Source organism: Salvelinus alpinus, chromosome 30 (assembly GCF_045679555.1).
Source record: "Salvelinus alpinus chromosome 30, SLU_Salpinus.1, whole genome shotgun sequence".
Classification (NCBI taxonomy): domain Eukaryota; kingdom Metazoa; phylum Chordata; class Actinopteri; order Salmoniformes; family Salmonidae; genus Salvelinus; species Salvelinus alpinus.
The window spans coordinates 44,517,668-44,532,458 of record NC_092115.1 but is presented as its reverse complement, the minus strand read 5'-3'; the positions used below and the strand labels follow the sequence as shown (position 1 = coordinate 44,532,458).

Here is a 14,791-nt window from a genome sequence, read left to right as displayed (position 1 = left end):
AGGTGGATGAGTTATCTTGACAAAGGACAAATGCTCACTAACAGGGATGTAAACAAATTTGTGCACAACATTTTTGATTAATAATATCTTTGTGCGTATGGAACATTTCTGGTATCTTTTATTTCAGCTCATGAAACATGGGACCAGCACCACACGTTTATATTTTTGTTCAGTGTAGCTATAGAAAATCCAATTAACTCTTGTTTCTTGTGATTATGCTACCTCTCAGCATTCTGTCCAGAGATTTTTTTTAAATCATGACTGAATTGCTTATAAAACGAAACTACCCAGTAAATAAGTCTCTAGATAAACTTGAAGATGGATGTGCTTTTGTTTTGTCAATTATAGATGGCGTGCTGGCATGGGAGGAAGGGAGCTTAACAGAGGTCCTAAAAACCTGCGTTACCTCTGGTTCATTAAGCCATTCCTATGGGACAAATGAATTGGGAAAGAATGGGGTTTTGGGATGAACACTGAAAATACAGCCCGTTATCAGCCTGAAAACGTCATCCCGGCAAGTTTTTGTAAAAAGGTAAAATGTCACAGTAGCTGATATTTTTCTGAATACGTTGCAGTCAATGGGAAAAGATGAGTGTCAAAGGGTTAACGTATTTATCAATACATTGCAGTCAATGGGAACAGATGATTGTTACAGGGTTGAAGTTTATGTCAATAAATTGCATTCAATGGGAAAAGAGGAGTGTCACAGGGTTGATTCTTATGTCAATGCATAGCAGTCAATTGGAAAAGATAAGCGTCAAACAATTCAATCGTATGTCAATAAATTGCAGTCGATGGGAAAGATTAGTGCCACAGGGTTGATGGATAAGGTAATACATTGCATTCAATGGGGTAAGATTAGCTTCACTGTATGGACGTGTAACAGTATAACTTTAAACCGTCCCCTCGCCCCGACACGGGCGCGAACCAGGGACCCTCTGCACACATCAACAACGGTTGCCCACGAAGCACGGTCGTTACCCATCGCTCCACAAAAGCCGCGGCCCTTGCAGAGCAAGGGGAAACCCTACTTCCGGTCTCAGAGCAAGTGACGTAACCGATTGAAATGCTATTAGCGCGTACCCGCTAACTAGCTAGCCATTTCACATCCGTTACACTCACCCCCCTTTCAACCTCCTCCTTTTCCGCAGCAACCAGTGATCCGGGTCAACAGCATCAATGTAACAGTATAACTTTAGACCGTCCCCTCGCCCCGACACGGGCGCGAACCAGGGACCCTCTGCACACATCAACAACGGTTGCCCACGAAGCACGGTCGTTACCCATCGCTCCACAAAAGCCGCGGCCCTTGCAGAGCAAGGGGAAACCCTACTTCCGGTCTCAGAGCAAGTGACGTAACCGATTGAAATGCTATTAGCGCGTACCCGCTAACTAGCTAGCCATTTCACATCCGTTACAGACGCATAGAAAAGGAATCACATACATGACACCCTAAACTCTCTTTCTCCCTTCCTCCCTCTTCTACCTCTTTCTCCCTCCTCTCTCTCTCTCTCTTATCCCCCACCCCTCTCTCCACTTTCCCACCTCCACAGACAGTATTTTGGTGCATAAGTCAATACATTGCATTCAAGGCAAAAAAGTTTGTGATAGAGCTGAAATGGGTAAATTGATGAAATACTCAGACAGACATATCCACACACAGATAGACAGGAAGAGTTGAGGGTTCAGCCAGGATGTGATACGAGGCTTGGGTTAGGGTTAGAGTTGAGGCTAGGTTTAGGGTTCAGCCGGGATGTGGACATACAGCTAGGGTTAGGTCCTCAACCTTAGACATAATCCTAACCTTAACCCAATTAACAATTAATGTATGTGCCCCTCCCCCCACCACATGGCAGACAGGTAGGCCTCACTTGAAGCCTGAATTCGTGCTTTTGAGTGACATCGGCAGAAGGGTTGAGCCAACATGTGGAAATTAAGTGAGGGTTAGGGTCAGGGTTAGAGTTAGGGTTGAGCTGGGAGTTTATATGAAGCTAAAGTTAGGTTTATGGTGAGAGAAAGAGTTGAGCTGGGAGTGGACATGAAGCTAGGGTTTGGGTTAGACTTCAGCCCTAGCCTTAATCCAACTAACAAGTGATTACAGGAAGTGACATAATTGGGGGTCATAGGGGCAGTTTTGAAGTTTAAAACAGTTTAGGGGGAAAGAGAGAGAGAAAGGGGGAGAGTAAGGGAGGGGGAGAGAGGGTGAAGGAGGGATGTGAGAGAGAGGGGAGGGAGACAGATGAGAGCACGCGGAGGGGGGAGAGGAGAGGAGGGAAGAGAGGGAATGAAAGAGGGAGAGAGAATGGAGGGGGAAGGAGAGAGAGAGAGAAAGGGGAGAGTGAGAGAGGGGGAGAGAGGGGAGGGGAGAGAGAGAGTCAATAGACAGACAGAGGTGGGAGAGAGGAGAGAGAGAGAGAGAATGGAGGTGTGAAGAGGGAGAGAGAAGGGGGAGAGTGAGTGAAAGGGAGAGGGTGAAGGAGGTACAGGGAGAGAGAGAAGGGAGAGGGAAAGAGAGTTGAGCGGAGGTGGAGGGAGGGAAAGGAGGAGGGGGGAGGGGGGAGGGAGAGAGAGAGAAGGTGGAGAGTGAGGGAGGGGGAGAGAGAGTGAGAGCGAAATGGAGAGGGTGAGAGAGGGTGGAGGGGGTGAAATAAGGTTGGGAGAGAGAAGAGAATGAGGGGGATAAAGAAAAGGTAGAGTGAGGGAGAGACAGACATGAGCTGAATGAGAAAAACATCAACCCTGTGACACTCATTTTTCCCATTGACTGCAATATATTGAGAAAAACATAAACTCTGTGAAACTCATCTTTTCGCATTGACTGCCAATGGTGGAAAAAGTACACCATTTTCATACTTAAAGTTTAGATACCTTAATAGAAAGTTACTCAAGTAAAAGTGAAAGTCGCCCAGTAAAACACTACTTGAGTAGAAGTCTAAAAGTATTTGGTTTTAAATATACTTAAGTATCAAAAGTGCATTTAATTGCTAAAATATACTTAAGTATCAAAAGTAAAATAATGAATCATTTCAAATTCCTTATATTAAGCAAAGTGGATGGCACCATGTTCTTGTTTTTAAAATGCATGGATAGCCTGGGACACACTCCAACACTCAGACATGATTTACAAAAGATGCATTTCTGTTGAGTGAGTCCGCCAGAGCATAGGCAGTAGGGATGACCACGTGTTCTCTTGATAAGTACGTGAATTTCACAATGTTCTTGTTCTGCTAAGCATTCAAAATGTAAGGAGTACTCTGGGTTGTCAGGGAAAATGAACGGAGTAAAAAGTACAATATTTTCTTTAGGAATGTAGTTAAGTAAAAATAAAAGTTGTCAAAAATATAAATAGTAAAGTAAAGTACAGATACCCCAAAAAACGACTTAAGTAGTACTTTAAAATATTTTTTCTTAACACCACTGTTGACTGCAATGTATTGAGATATAAGTCAACCCTGTGACACTCATCTTTTCCTATTGGCTGCCAATGTATTGAGAAAAACAACCCTGTGACACTCATCTTTTCCTATTGGCTGCCAATGTATTGAGAAAAACAACCCTGTGACACTCATATTTTCCTATTGGCTGCCAATGTATTGAGAAAAACAACCCTGTGACACTCATCTTTTCCTATTGGCTGCCAATGTATTGAGAAAAACAACCCTGTGACACTCATCTTTTCCTATTGGCTGCCAATGTATTGAGAAAAACAACCCTGTGACACTCATCTTTTCCTATTGGCTGTCAATGTATTGAGAAAAACAACCCTGTGACACTCATCTTTTCGCATTGACTGCAATGTACAGTTGAAGTCGGAAGTTTACATACACTTAGGTTGGAGTCATTAAAACTAGTTTTTCAATCACTCCACACATTTCTTGATAACAAACTATAGTTTTGGCAAGTCGGTTAGGACATCTACTTTGTGCATGACACAAGTAATTTTTCCAACAATTGTTTACAGACAGATTATTTCACTTATAATTCACTGTATCACAATTGCAGTGGGTCAGAAGTTTACATACACTAAGTTGACTGTGCATTTAAACAGCTTGGAAAATTCCAGAAAATTATGTCATGGTTGTAGAAGCTTCTGATTGGCTAATTGACATCATTTGATTCAATTGGAGGTGTACCTGTGGATTTATTTCAAGGCCTACCTTCAAACTCAGTGCCTCTTTGCTTGACATCATGGGAAAATCAAAAGAAATCAGCCAAGACCTCAGAAAAAAAATGGTAGACCTCCACAAGTCTGGTTCATCTTTGGGAGCAATTTTCAAACGCTTGAAGGTACCACGTTAATCTATACAAACAATAGTACGCAAGTATAAACACCATGGGACCACGCAGCCATCATATCGCTCAGGAAGGAGACGCGTTCTGTCTCCTAGAGATTAACGTACTTTCGTGCAAAAAGTGCAAATCAATCCCAGAACAACAGCAAAGGACCTTGTGAAGATGCTGGAGGAAACAGGTACAAAAGTATCTATATCCACAGTAAAACAAGTCCTATATCGAAATAACCTGAAAGGCTGCTCAGCAAGGAAGAAGCCACTGCTCCAAAACCACCATAAAAAAGCCAGACTACGGTTTGCAACTGCACATGGGGACAAAGATCGTACTTTTTGGAGAAATGTCCTCTGGTCTGATGGAACAAAAATAGAACTGTTTGGCCATAATGACCACCGTTATGTTTGGAGGAAAAAGGGGGATGCTTGCAAGCCGAAGAACACCATCCCAACTGTGAAGCACGGGGGTGGCAGCATCATGTTGTGGGGGTGCTTTGCTGCAGGAGGGACTGGTGCACTTCACAAAATAGATGGCATCATGAGGGAGGAAAATTATGTGGACATATTGAAGCAACATCTCAAGACATCAATCAGAAAGTTAAAGCTTGGTCGCAAATGGGTCTTCCAAATGGACAATGACCCCAAGCATACTTCCAAAGTTGTGGCAAAATGGCTTTAAGGACAACAATGTCAAGGTATTGGAGTGGCCATCACAAAGCCATGACCTCAATCCTATAGAAAAGTTGTGGGCAGAACTGAAAAAGCGTGTGTGCGAGCAAGGAGGCCTACAAACCTGACTCAATTACACCAACTCTGTCAGGAGGAATGGGCCAAAATTCACCAAACTTATTGTGGGAAGCTTGTGGAAGGCTACCCGAAACGTTTGACCCAAGTTAAACAATTTAAAGGCAATGCTACCTAAACTAATTGGGTGTATGTAAACTTCTGACCCACTGGGAATGTGATGAAAGAAATAAAAGCTGAAATAAATCATTCTCTCTCCTATTATTCTGACATTTCACATTCTTGTAAATAAAGTGGGGATCCTATCTGACCTAAGACAGGGAATTTTTACTAGGAGTAAATGTCAGGAATTGTGAAAAACGGAGTTTAAATGTATTTGGATAAGATGTATGTAAACTTCCGACTTCAACTGTATATATATACTGTATATATTTAAAAAAACGTCAACCCTATGACACTCATCCTTCCCATTGACTACAATGTACTGAGAAATATGTCATGATGACATTTGACCTTTTTACTAAAACATGCCAGGATGACGTTTTCCTATGATATCATGTTGGAAAATAAGGTCTGAGGTTAACACAGGGTTAGGTGATGTTATCTCATAGGACAATAAGTATAAGATCAGTCAGTTAACATGAACCCACAAAAAAAACATACATTTCTCAATGAGCCGTGGCAGAGTTAGCCTCCAGTGCCTACAAAAAGACACCATTACTATCGCTCTCTAATAATACCTTTTACAGATTTGCTAATGGAAAGCTTTACAAGGAATTTTTAACTAACCCTTTCTTAGTGACACTTTATTTGTTCTCGATTCTGTAAAAAGTGTATCTTATAAATGTCCGTGTCCAGTTGCAGGAGATATTCAGAAATATATTAAATCCACGTTTTGCACTGAGTGGAAAAGTTCCCTTGCCATTTTAAATGCCAGACATCTTTCTTTTCCCAACATCTTTGCAGGACCTAGTCGTTTCTATGCAATGCGGCCGGGGCCACGTGTAGAAGTACAGTACCAATCAAAAGTTTGGACACATCTACTCATTCCAGGGTTTTTCTTTATTTTTACGATTTTCTACATTTTAGAATAATAGTGAAGACATCAAATGTAGTAACCCAAAAAGTGTTAAAGAAATCAAAATATATTTTAGATTTGAGATTCTTCAAAGTAACCACCCTTTGCCTTGATGACAGCTTTGCACTCTCTTGGCATTCTCTCAACCAGCTTCACATGGAATGCTTTTCCAACAGTCTTGAAGGAGTTCCCACATATGCTGAGCACTTCTTGGCTGCTTTTCCTTCACTCTGCAGTCCAACTCATCCCAAACCATCTCAATTGGGTTGAGGTTGTGATTGTGGAGGCCAGGTCATCTGATATAGCACTGCATCACTCTCCTTCTTGGTCAAATAGCCCTTACACAGCCTGAACGTGTGTTGGGTCATTGACCAGACAGTGTCACCAGCAAAGCACCACCACACCTCCTCCTCCATGCTTCACGGTGGGAACCACACATGCAGAGATCATCCGTTCACCTTCTCTGCGTATCACAAAGACACGGCGGTTGGACTCATCAGACCAAAGGACAGATTTCCACCGGTCTAATGTCCATTGCTCGTGTTTCTGCTTCTTATTAGTGTCCTTTAGTAGTCGTTTCTTTGCAGCAATTCGACCATGAACGCCTGATTCATGCAGTCTCCTCTGAACAGTTGATGTTGACATGTGTCTGTTACTTGAACTATGTGAAGCATTTATTTGGGCTGCAATTTCTGAGGCTGGTAACTCTAATGAACATATCCTCTGCAGCAGAGGTAAGTCTGGGTCTCCCTTTCCTGTGGGGGTCCTCATGAGAGCCAGTTTCATCATAACGCTTGATGGTTTCTACGACCGCACTTTCAAAGTTCTTGAAATGTTCCATATTGACTGACCCTCATGTCTTAAAGTAATGATGGACTGTTGTCTCTCTTTGCTTATTTGAGCTGTTCTTGCCATAATTTGGATTTGGTCTTTACCAAATAGGGCTTTCTTCTGTATACCACCCCCTTGTCCAACACAACTGATTGGTTCAAACGCATTAAGAAGGAAAGAAGGAAATTACACAAATTAACTTTTAACAAGGCACACCTCTTAATTGCATTCCAGGTGACTACCTCATGAAGCTGGTTGAGATAATGCCAAGAGTGTGCAAAGCTGTCATCACAGCAAGGGTGACTACTTAGAAGAATGTCAAATATAAAATATATTTGGATTTGTTTAACACTTTTTTGGTTACCAAATGATTCCATATGTGTTATTTCATAGTTTTGATTTCTTCACTATTATTCACAATGTAGAAAATAGTCAAAATAAAGAAAAACCCTTGAATGAGTAGGTGTGTCCAAACCTTTGACTGGTACTGTATGTCACACCGCGCGACCAAAACAAACACACATAACACACATGCAAGAGGCGTTTCTCACTCTTACACAAAATGTGGATTTATTATTTTTCTGAATGTTCTATGGTTTTTGGAGAACCATCTGCAGCTGGGCATGGACATTTTTAAGACACACTTTTTACAGAATCTAGAACAAAGAAAGTATCGCCAAGAACTGGTTAGTTGGAAAATTCCTTGCGAGGCTTTCCATTAGACAATCTGTAATGTGTACGGAGCATCACATTCTCGTTAACCATTTTCTTTAAGCAATTACTTTTTTCTGGCCACTCTTCCGTAAAGCCCAGCTCTATGGAGTGTATGGCTTAAAGTGGTCCTATGGACAGATACTCCAATCTCCGCTGTGGAGCTTTGCAGCTCCTTCAGGGTTATCTTTGGTCTCTTTGTTGCCTCTCTGATTAATGCCCTCCTTGCCTGGTCCGTGAGTTTTGGTGGGCGGCCCTCTCTTGGCAGGTTTGTTGTGGTGCCATATTCTTTCCATTTTTGAATAACGGATTTAATTGTGCTCTGTCGGATGTTCAAAGTTTCATATATTTTCTTATATCCCAACTCTGATCTGTACTTCACAACTTTGTCCCTGACATGTTTGGAGAGCTCCTTGGTCTTCATGGTGCCGCTTGCTTGGTGATGCACCTTGCTTAGTTGTGTTGCAGATTCTGGGGCCTTTCAGAACACGTATATATACTGAGATCATGTGACAGATCATGTGACACTTAGATTCCACACAGGTGGACTTTATTTAACTAATTAAGTGACTTCTGAAGGCAATTGATTGCACCAGATCTTATTTAGAGGCTGCACAGCAAAGGGGGTGAATACATATGTACGCACCACTTTTCATTTTCTTTTTTTTAAAACAAGTTTATTTATTTTTTTCACTTCACGAATTTGGACAATTTTGTGTATGTCCATTACTTGAAATCCAAATAAAAATACATTTAAATGACAGGTTGTATTGCAACAAAATAGGAAAAACGCCAAGGCATTGTACGAAGAGCTCTTCCCGCCTCTGTCACAGCTGATCCGGCAGGCGATGCTAGGGGACAGGGTGGGATTGTCGGAGCCCCCAGGGCCAATTGACAGGGCCGAGGCTGGCCAGAACTGCATGGTGTCTGGGTTCGGTCCAACCAGAGAAGGGACGCCTCTTACACAGGCTGCTGAGGGCTGCTAACTTCACATACAGGACACGGTAACAGCTCCTATGAAGGAATTATCACACACATGATGTTCTGTTCCGGGGACCAGGGCAGGCCCTGGGCATAAGCGACATAAGCAACCGCTTAGGGCCAGACATTTTTTTTTAGCAACTCCGTCGCGATCTCAACTTACTGTTGAGAGTTAGAATAGTTTGATACATAAGGTGCAATTTGAAATTTGGTTTTGCATCAGCAGTTTTTATCTCTTATGTCAGTCACTGAAAGTCACTCAAATAAATTGGTAAGTTAGTCTAGCCAGCTATCTAAACTTGGTTGAATTACAGACCGGGGGGTCGCCCATTGATTTTGTTAGTCACTCACTCAGATATCAAATTAACATGGCAAAAGTCATAGCAAAATGTGTTGAGGTCTCCCTCTGCTGGGAGAAATTAGAACTTGCTACTCAAAACATCAAATTGCCACTACTTGATTTTATTTTTTTATTTAACCTTTATTTAATCAGTTAAGGCCCTTTGAGGTTAGAAACCTCTTTTGCGATGGTGACCTGGTAAGAAGGCAAAACAGGGGAATAGCAGCGTGTACATAAAATGTTACAAAAATACAAATACACACAAAAGACAGTGTCACCAGTTACAAATGCATGTATCAATGGCCCATGAGAGGGATGGACTGATTGAGACAAGGTTGGAAATCTTGCGTCCACTTAATCACCTACAGATTAGCAACTTCTTGGGGGACTCTGGTGTGTGTTACCATGCTGTCGGAGGTGGTATCCTGGAGTGTGGCCTGTCAGATGGTCCAGTTCCCAAGGTTCTATACAGACGTCACACAATAACTGGACTGGGCACACACTGTCATCAACTCCAACAAGTGTGTGAAGAAGAAAATGCAACGTGGCAGACTTCAGTTGAAGACATCTGAGGAACATGGGGTAACTAAATGGATTGTGAAAGATAGGACACACACACACAGGTTTGTATGTTTATATAGTAGATACTATAGTTGCCTCATATAATTTTTTTAATAGAAAAGATTTTCATATTCCAAGTTCTATGACTTTGCTTTGTGACATATTTTGTTTATATAAATCACTGATTTATATTTACAAGTGAAAAACACAGTGTTCATCAATCGAAGTCGTTTCTTTGTTGTTGTAATATTGCAAAAGGATGTGACAGTTTCACCTCTGATAGGGCTGCAGACCAAGGCTGACTCAGCAACAGCCTGGTGTTCTATCAAAGCGCTCTCCACCTCAAAGGGACCAATATGGTACCTAAACAACCAACCCAGACATAGTCAACGAAACATTTCCATTCGGTTTCCCGGACTCAGATGGACCTTCTCCGTGGACTGAGAAGAATTTCGAATTTACATTTGTGCCCCACAGATATCGGTTGAGTTCCTGTCTGACTACATTCCAGACAGATGCCAACTCTTGCAACGCCTGGGTTGGTATTTAACATAATCAGCTAACCACATCAGATGACGTAGAAATCTGATGCCCGACTGCACAGCTGATAACGTGGCACACAACCATTGGTTGATGCAATGCCTGCACATGTAGTCGGGCAGGAACTCAACCATAGTGTATTACCCAGCTGAGAGGTGACGTTATGAGCTCGACCCACAAACATCCGGTAACCATCCTCATCCGTTACGACCCTAAAGTCCCCAATGTAGCACTCTTCTGTCCGCACCGGGTCACACTGCATAGATGTGTACACAAAATATTACAACATTAAGTTACAAGGAAACAAAGCAACACTCAATCTCATAATGCTTTTCAGAAAGTTCAGATCAATATCAAATAGAAGCACCAATCAATCAATCAATTAACCAATCAATCATGTGGATATTTAATCAATCCCTATTGGAAGAAAACAGACAGGAAGACCTAGTGGCATCTAGTTGACTTGCAGTGAAGTGGTCCTTCATGCCGTGTATTCAGTAAAGAGGGAATAGGTTCCCCTCCACTCCATTGGCCAAGACACTACCAGCTTCATCTACCACCTGAGATAGGAACACATATGTCGCCAATGTCCACATTTTGTATCAAAAAGTGGCAACTTTATTGCATTCCCATTGATTATTTGTTGATGGTTTAGCACACATCACATGAATGAACGAACGAATGACTTTGATCACCTCCAACACTGTTGCTGTGCTACAGACACACTGTGGTTGGTCGACTGCACCTACCCGCTTATCATACGCTGGTGAAGCCTTCCCGAAAGACCCGGCTTTGATCGTTGTACCCGTAAAGGTACCTGCTATCAATACCTGGAAGTGAAACGACAGAGTAGCTTAGACACCATTCTTTTTGTGCAACATTTTAATACCTGTCTTGCACCGCCCTCTAGTGGTCAAATTTAGTGCCTGCAGATCTGAAGTAATACATTTCCCTAAAATGTGCCGACATCAAAGAGGGAAGGGAATAAGTGTTTTCAGACCACACACACACACCTCTAGTACAGTATGACTGTTGAAGCGGGGCATTTCATGGATGAAGACACCCAGGGAGCGTAGACACTGCTCCAGGCAGACTTGGCCCAACATGTTCCACAGGGCATCCCTCTCCGTCAGGCCCGACCAGTACCTCCACACAGACAGGCGAGAGGGAGGGAAGGAGGGTGATAGAGACAAACCCTCAATTAGGATTAGGGTTCAGTTAAATGGGTTTCAGTCCAAAAGCCATTAGTGCAATCTAAGTTCAACCCATGCTATGGTTTTGCTCTGGTTGTGGTCATGTTGTGGTTGTGTTGGGGTTTTGGCTGTGGTTAAAGTTATGGTTATGATTATGATGGAGGGACTACCTTCCGTTGACAGTAAGACCTATCCCATAGCTGCTGCGGCTGTGTTGGGTCATCTTAGGGGACCCTGTGGTCCCGCTGGTGCAGAAGATGGTCATAGGGTCATATCTGCGAGTCTCCGCACACTCATGGTCGCTAGACGCGTTTCTACGGCGAGAGAAAGTTGTTATTTTAAGTTGGGGACGAAATGCCGAAAGTAACAAGCAGTCAAAGGTGTAGATCAACCAGTAGATCAGACAAAGTGAGTTGGAGCCATTACGATAAAACTCTCATTATCATTACCTCACCAGATCTCCAAATTTCATCCATCCCTCTCTCTTCGTGGGGGGACACCAGCAGTTTGTGCTGCAGGCTGGAGCACTGAGAGGCCACGGCATCCAGCAGGGAGGCCAGGGACTCGTCTGTGATAACACAGTGGGCCTCAAGTCTGCAGCCGGTGGAGGATGTCAATGGTTGTCAGCTGAGAGGTGCCTGGTAGCAGGACTGTACCTGTGAGGGGACAAAACTAGGGTCTTAGGGACTTGTAATAAGTACAGACAAATAAAGAAGCGGAAACATGAAACAATCAGATAATAACAGCATTGTAAGTAAAAGCTTAAACATAGTATTGTATTGCACCAAAAATGCATATCTGTTTCTTTGCAACACATCTCAAAACATTTTCTGTACAATCAATACAATCAACACAATGATCCTATCAACGTACTCTTGTACTCTGTTCAATAATATTGATCTATTAGATCTTTCCCAGCTCACCTGTTCTGAGATGGACCACATTGATGAGAAAACCCTCTGGAACCCTGGGTAGTACCAGAAAAACCGTGTCCTGCTGGTTGAGACCACAGACTCCTGAAAGAATTAAAGAACGCTCCTGAAAGAACAATTGTCATGTCATTTTGGTTCATCTGAAACTGTGAATTATTGCCTTCTGCCAATATGAATGATATGTAAACTCTCCTACCTAAGGCCATCATGATGATGTTGTCATAACACTGACATAATAACGCATGTCATTTGGAGTTAAAACAACTGTTATTACAACTATGTCAGATTCAAAATCAAGTGTTACAATTTGTTCATTCCTCCATAACAACTTATATTCATGCGACGGAAGTTGTAGGCTAGATGAAAAAGCATCCTGTACCTTTCATTTCTTTCGCCCACACATCAAGCACATATCACATATTTTGCAAAGTTGAAATTCACAGGTATCTGAGGATATTATTGTTGTTTGACACTCATAGTCAGTGAAGTTTTGAGAAGGATATACCCTATGTCCACAGATCTGATATTTCAATTAATTTGGGAATATGCTGAGTGTCATGGCTGTTCGTAGTATGTTGAGTTCCACATAATTTATTAAAGAAGTGAAACTTTAGCAACGACAAAACAATAAACAATAAACTAACGAACCGTGACTATAACACTAACTCAAAACATAAATAATATCCCATAACCCATAGATGAAAAAAATGCTACTTAAGTATAATCCCCAATTAGAGACAACGATAGCCAGCTGCCTCTAATTGGGAATCATACCAAAACCCCAACATAGAAAAAACAACCTAGAACCCCACATAGAAAATATAAACTAGACTAACCCCCCAGTCACGCCCTGACCTACTCCACCATAGAAAATAAAGGCTCTCTATGGTCAGGACGTGACACTGAGTGTCTCCAGTTCAAAGGAAAGTTTCCCAGTGTCTATTGTGCAAAGGAGAAAGAAAACACTACTTTCGTATCAACTTGATAAAATAATAAAATACATTTTGTGGGGGACTTGTAGATGCATACAGAAGAAAAATTGAGTACATTGCTAGAACAATCTCTCATTCTATGCATTATGCAAATCACTGATTTGAGAAGAACACTGGGCAGAACCTCTAAAGTTGATACATGAAAGTCTCATGAAGTTTAAACCCCCTTCAAAAGCTACCTCTCAGATCTCCAAGATCACCTCAAATCATCATGTTGTTTGCAGTTCATATTGCTGTGTCTGCAGGCTGGAAAGTTGGAATGGCGCCCAAGGAATTTCTCTGGAACGGCTTGAAGGATAAGGCAGGATTACCACAGTCCAACTCCCCGACATGTGGCAAGTTCTGTCCATTCCTTAAACTGAATGGGTGAAGTAGTCACGGTGCTACAAGTTATTATTATTTTACAGTAATAAATCCCTACAAAGGTACATGGGGAACAGAAGTATACATAAAGAGTATACAAAGGACAGTCGGGCTACGGGGCACAATAGCAAATTACACAAAGACCTTAAGGGACATACACACGTTTATAATTTTAACATCTTTTTTGTTGGTGGAATATTTCATTATCTTAACATATTGTTCAATTTCATTTTGTAAAGTAAAAATGTACACTGCTCAAAAAAATAAAGGGAACACTAAAATAACACATCCTAGATCTGAATGAATGAAATATTCTTATTAAATACTTAAATAAAAAATGTCTTTACATAGTTGAATGTGCTGACAACAAAATCACACAAAAATGATCAATGGAAATCAAATTTATCAACCCATGGAGGTCTGGATTTGGACTCAAAATTAAAGTGGACAACCACACTACAGGCTGATCCAACTTTGATGTAATGTCCTTAAAACAAGTCAAAATGAGGCTCAGTAGTGTGTGTGGTCTCCACGTGCCTGTATGACCTCCCTACAACGCCTGGGCATGCTCCTGATGAGGTGGATGGTCTCCTGAGGGATCTCCTCCCAGACCTGGACTAAAGCATCCGCCAACTCCTGGACAGTCTGTGGTGCAACGTGGCGTTGGTGGATGGAGCGAGACATGATGTCCCAGATGTGCTCAATTGGATTCAGGTCTGGGGAACGGGCGGGCCAGTCCATAGCATCAATGCCTTCCTCTTGCAGGAACAGCTGACACACTCCAGCCACATGAGGTCTAGCATTGTCTTGCATTAGGAGGAACCCAGGGCACACCGCACCAGCATATGGTCTCACAAGGGGTCTGAGGATCTCATCTCGGTACCTAATGGCAGTCAGGCTACCTCTGGCGAGCACATGGAGGGCTGTGCGGCCCCCCAAAGAAATGCCACCCCACACCATGACTGACCCACCGCCAAACCGGTCATGCTGGAGGATGTTGCAGGCAGCAGAACGTTCTCCACGGCGTCTCCAGACTCTCACGTCTGTCACATGTGCTCAGTGTGAACCTGCTTTCATCTGTGAAGAGCACAGGGCACCAGTGGCGAATTTGCCAATCTTGGTGCTCTCTGGCAAATGCCAAACGTCCTGCACCTGTGGACGTCGGGCCCTCATACCACCCTCATGGAGTCCGTTTGAGCAGACACATGCACATTTGTGGCCTGCTGGAGGTCATTTTGC

At 42.5% G+C, this 14,791-nt stretch overlaps 1 pseudogene; it reads right to left on the bottom strand.

Moving 5' to 3' along the window:
* Positions 1–9,054: 9,054 nt before the first annotated feature.
* Positions 9,055–13,521, bottom strand: LOC139560040 (acyl-coenzyme A synthetase ACSM3, mitochondrial-like; annotated as a pseudogene).
* Positions 13,522–14,791: the final 1,270 nt, after the last annotated feature.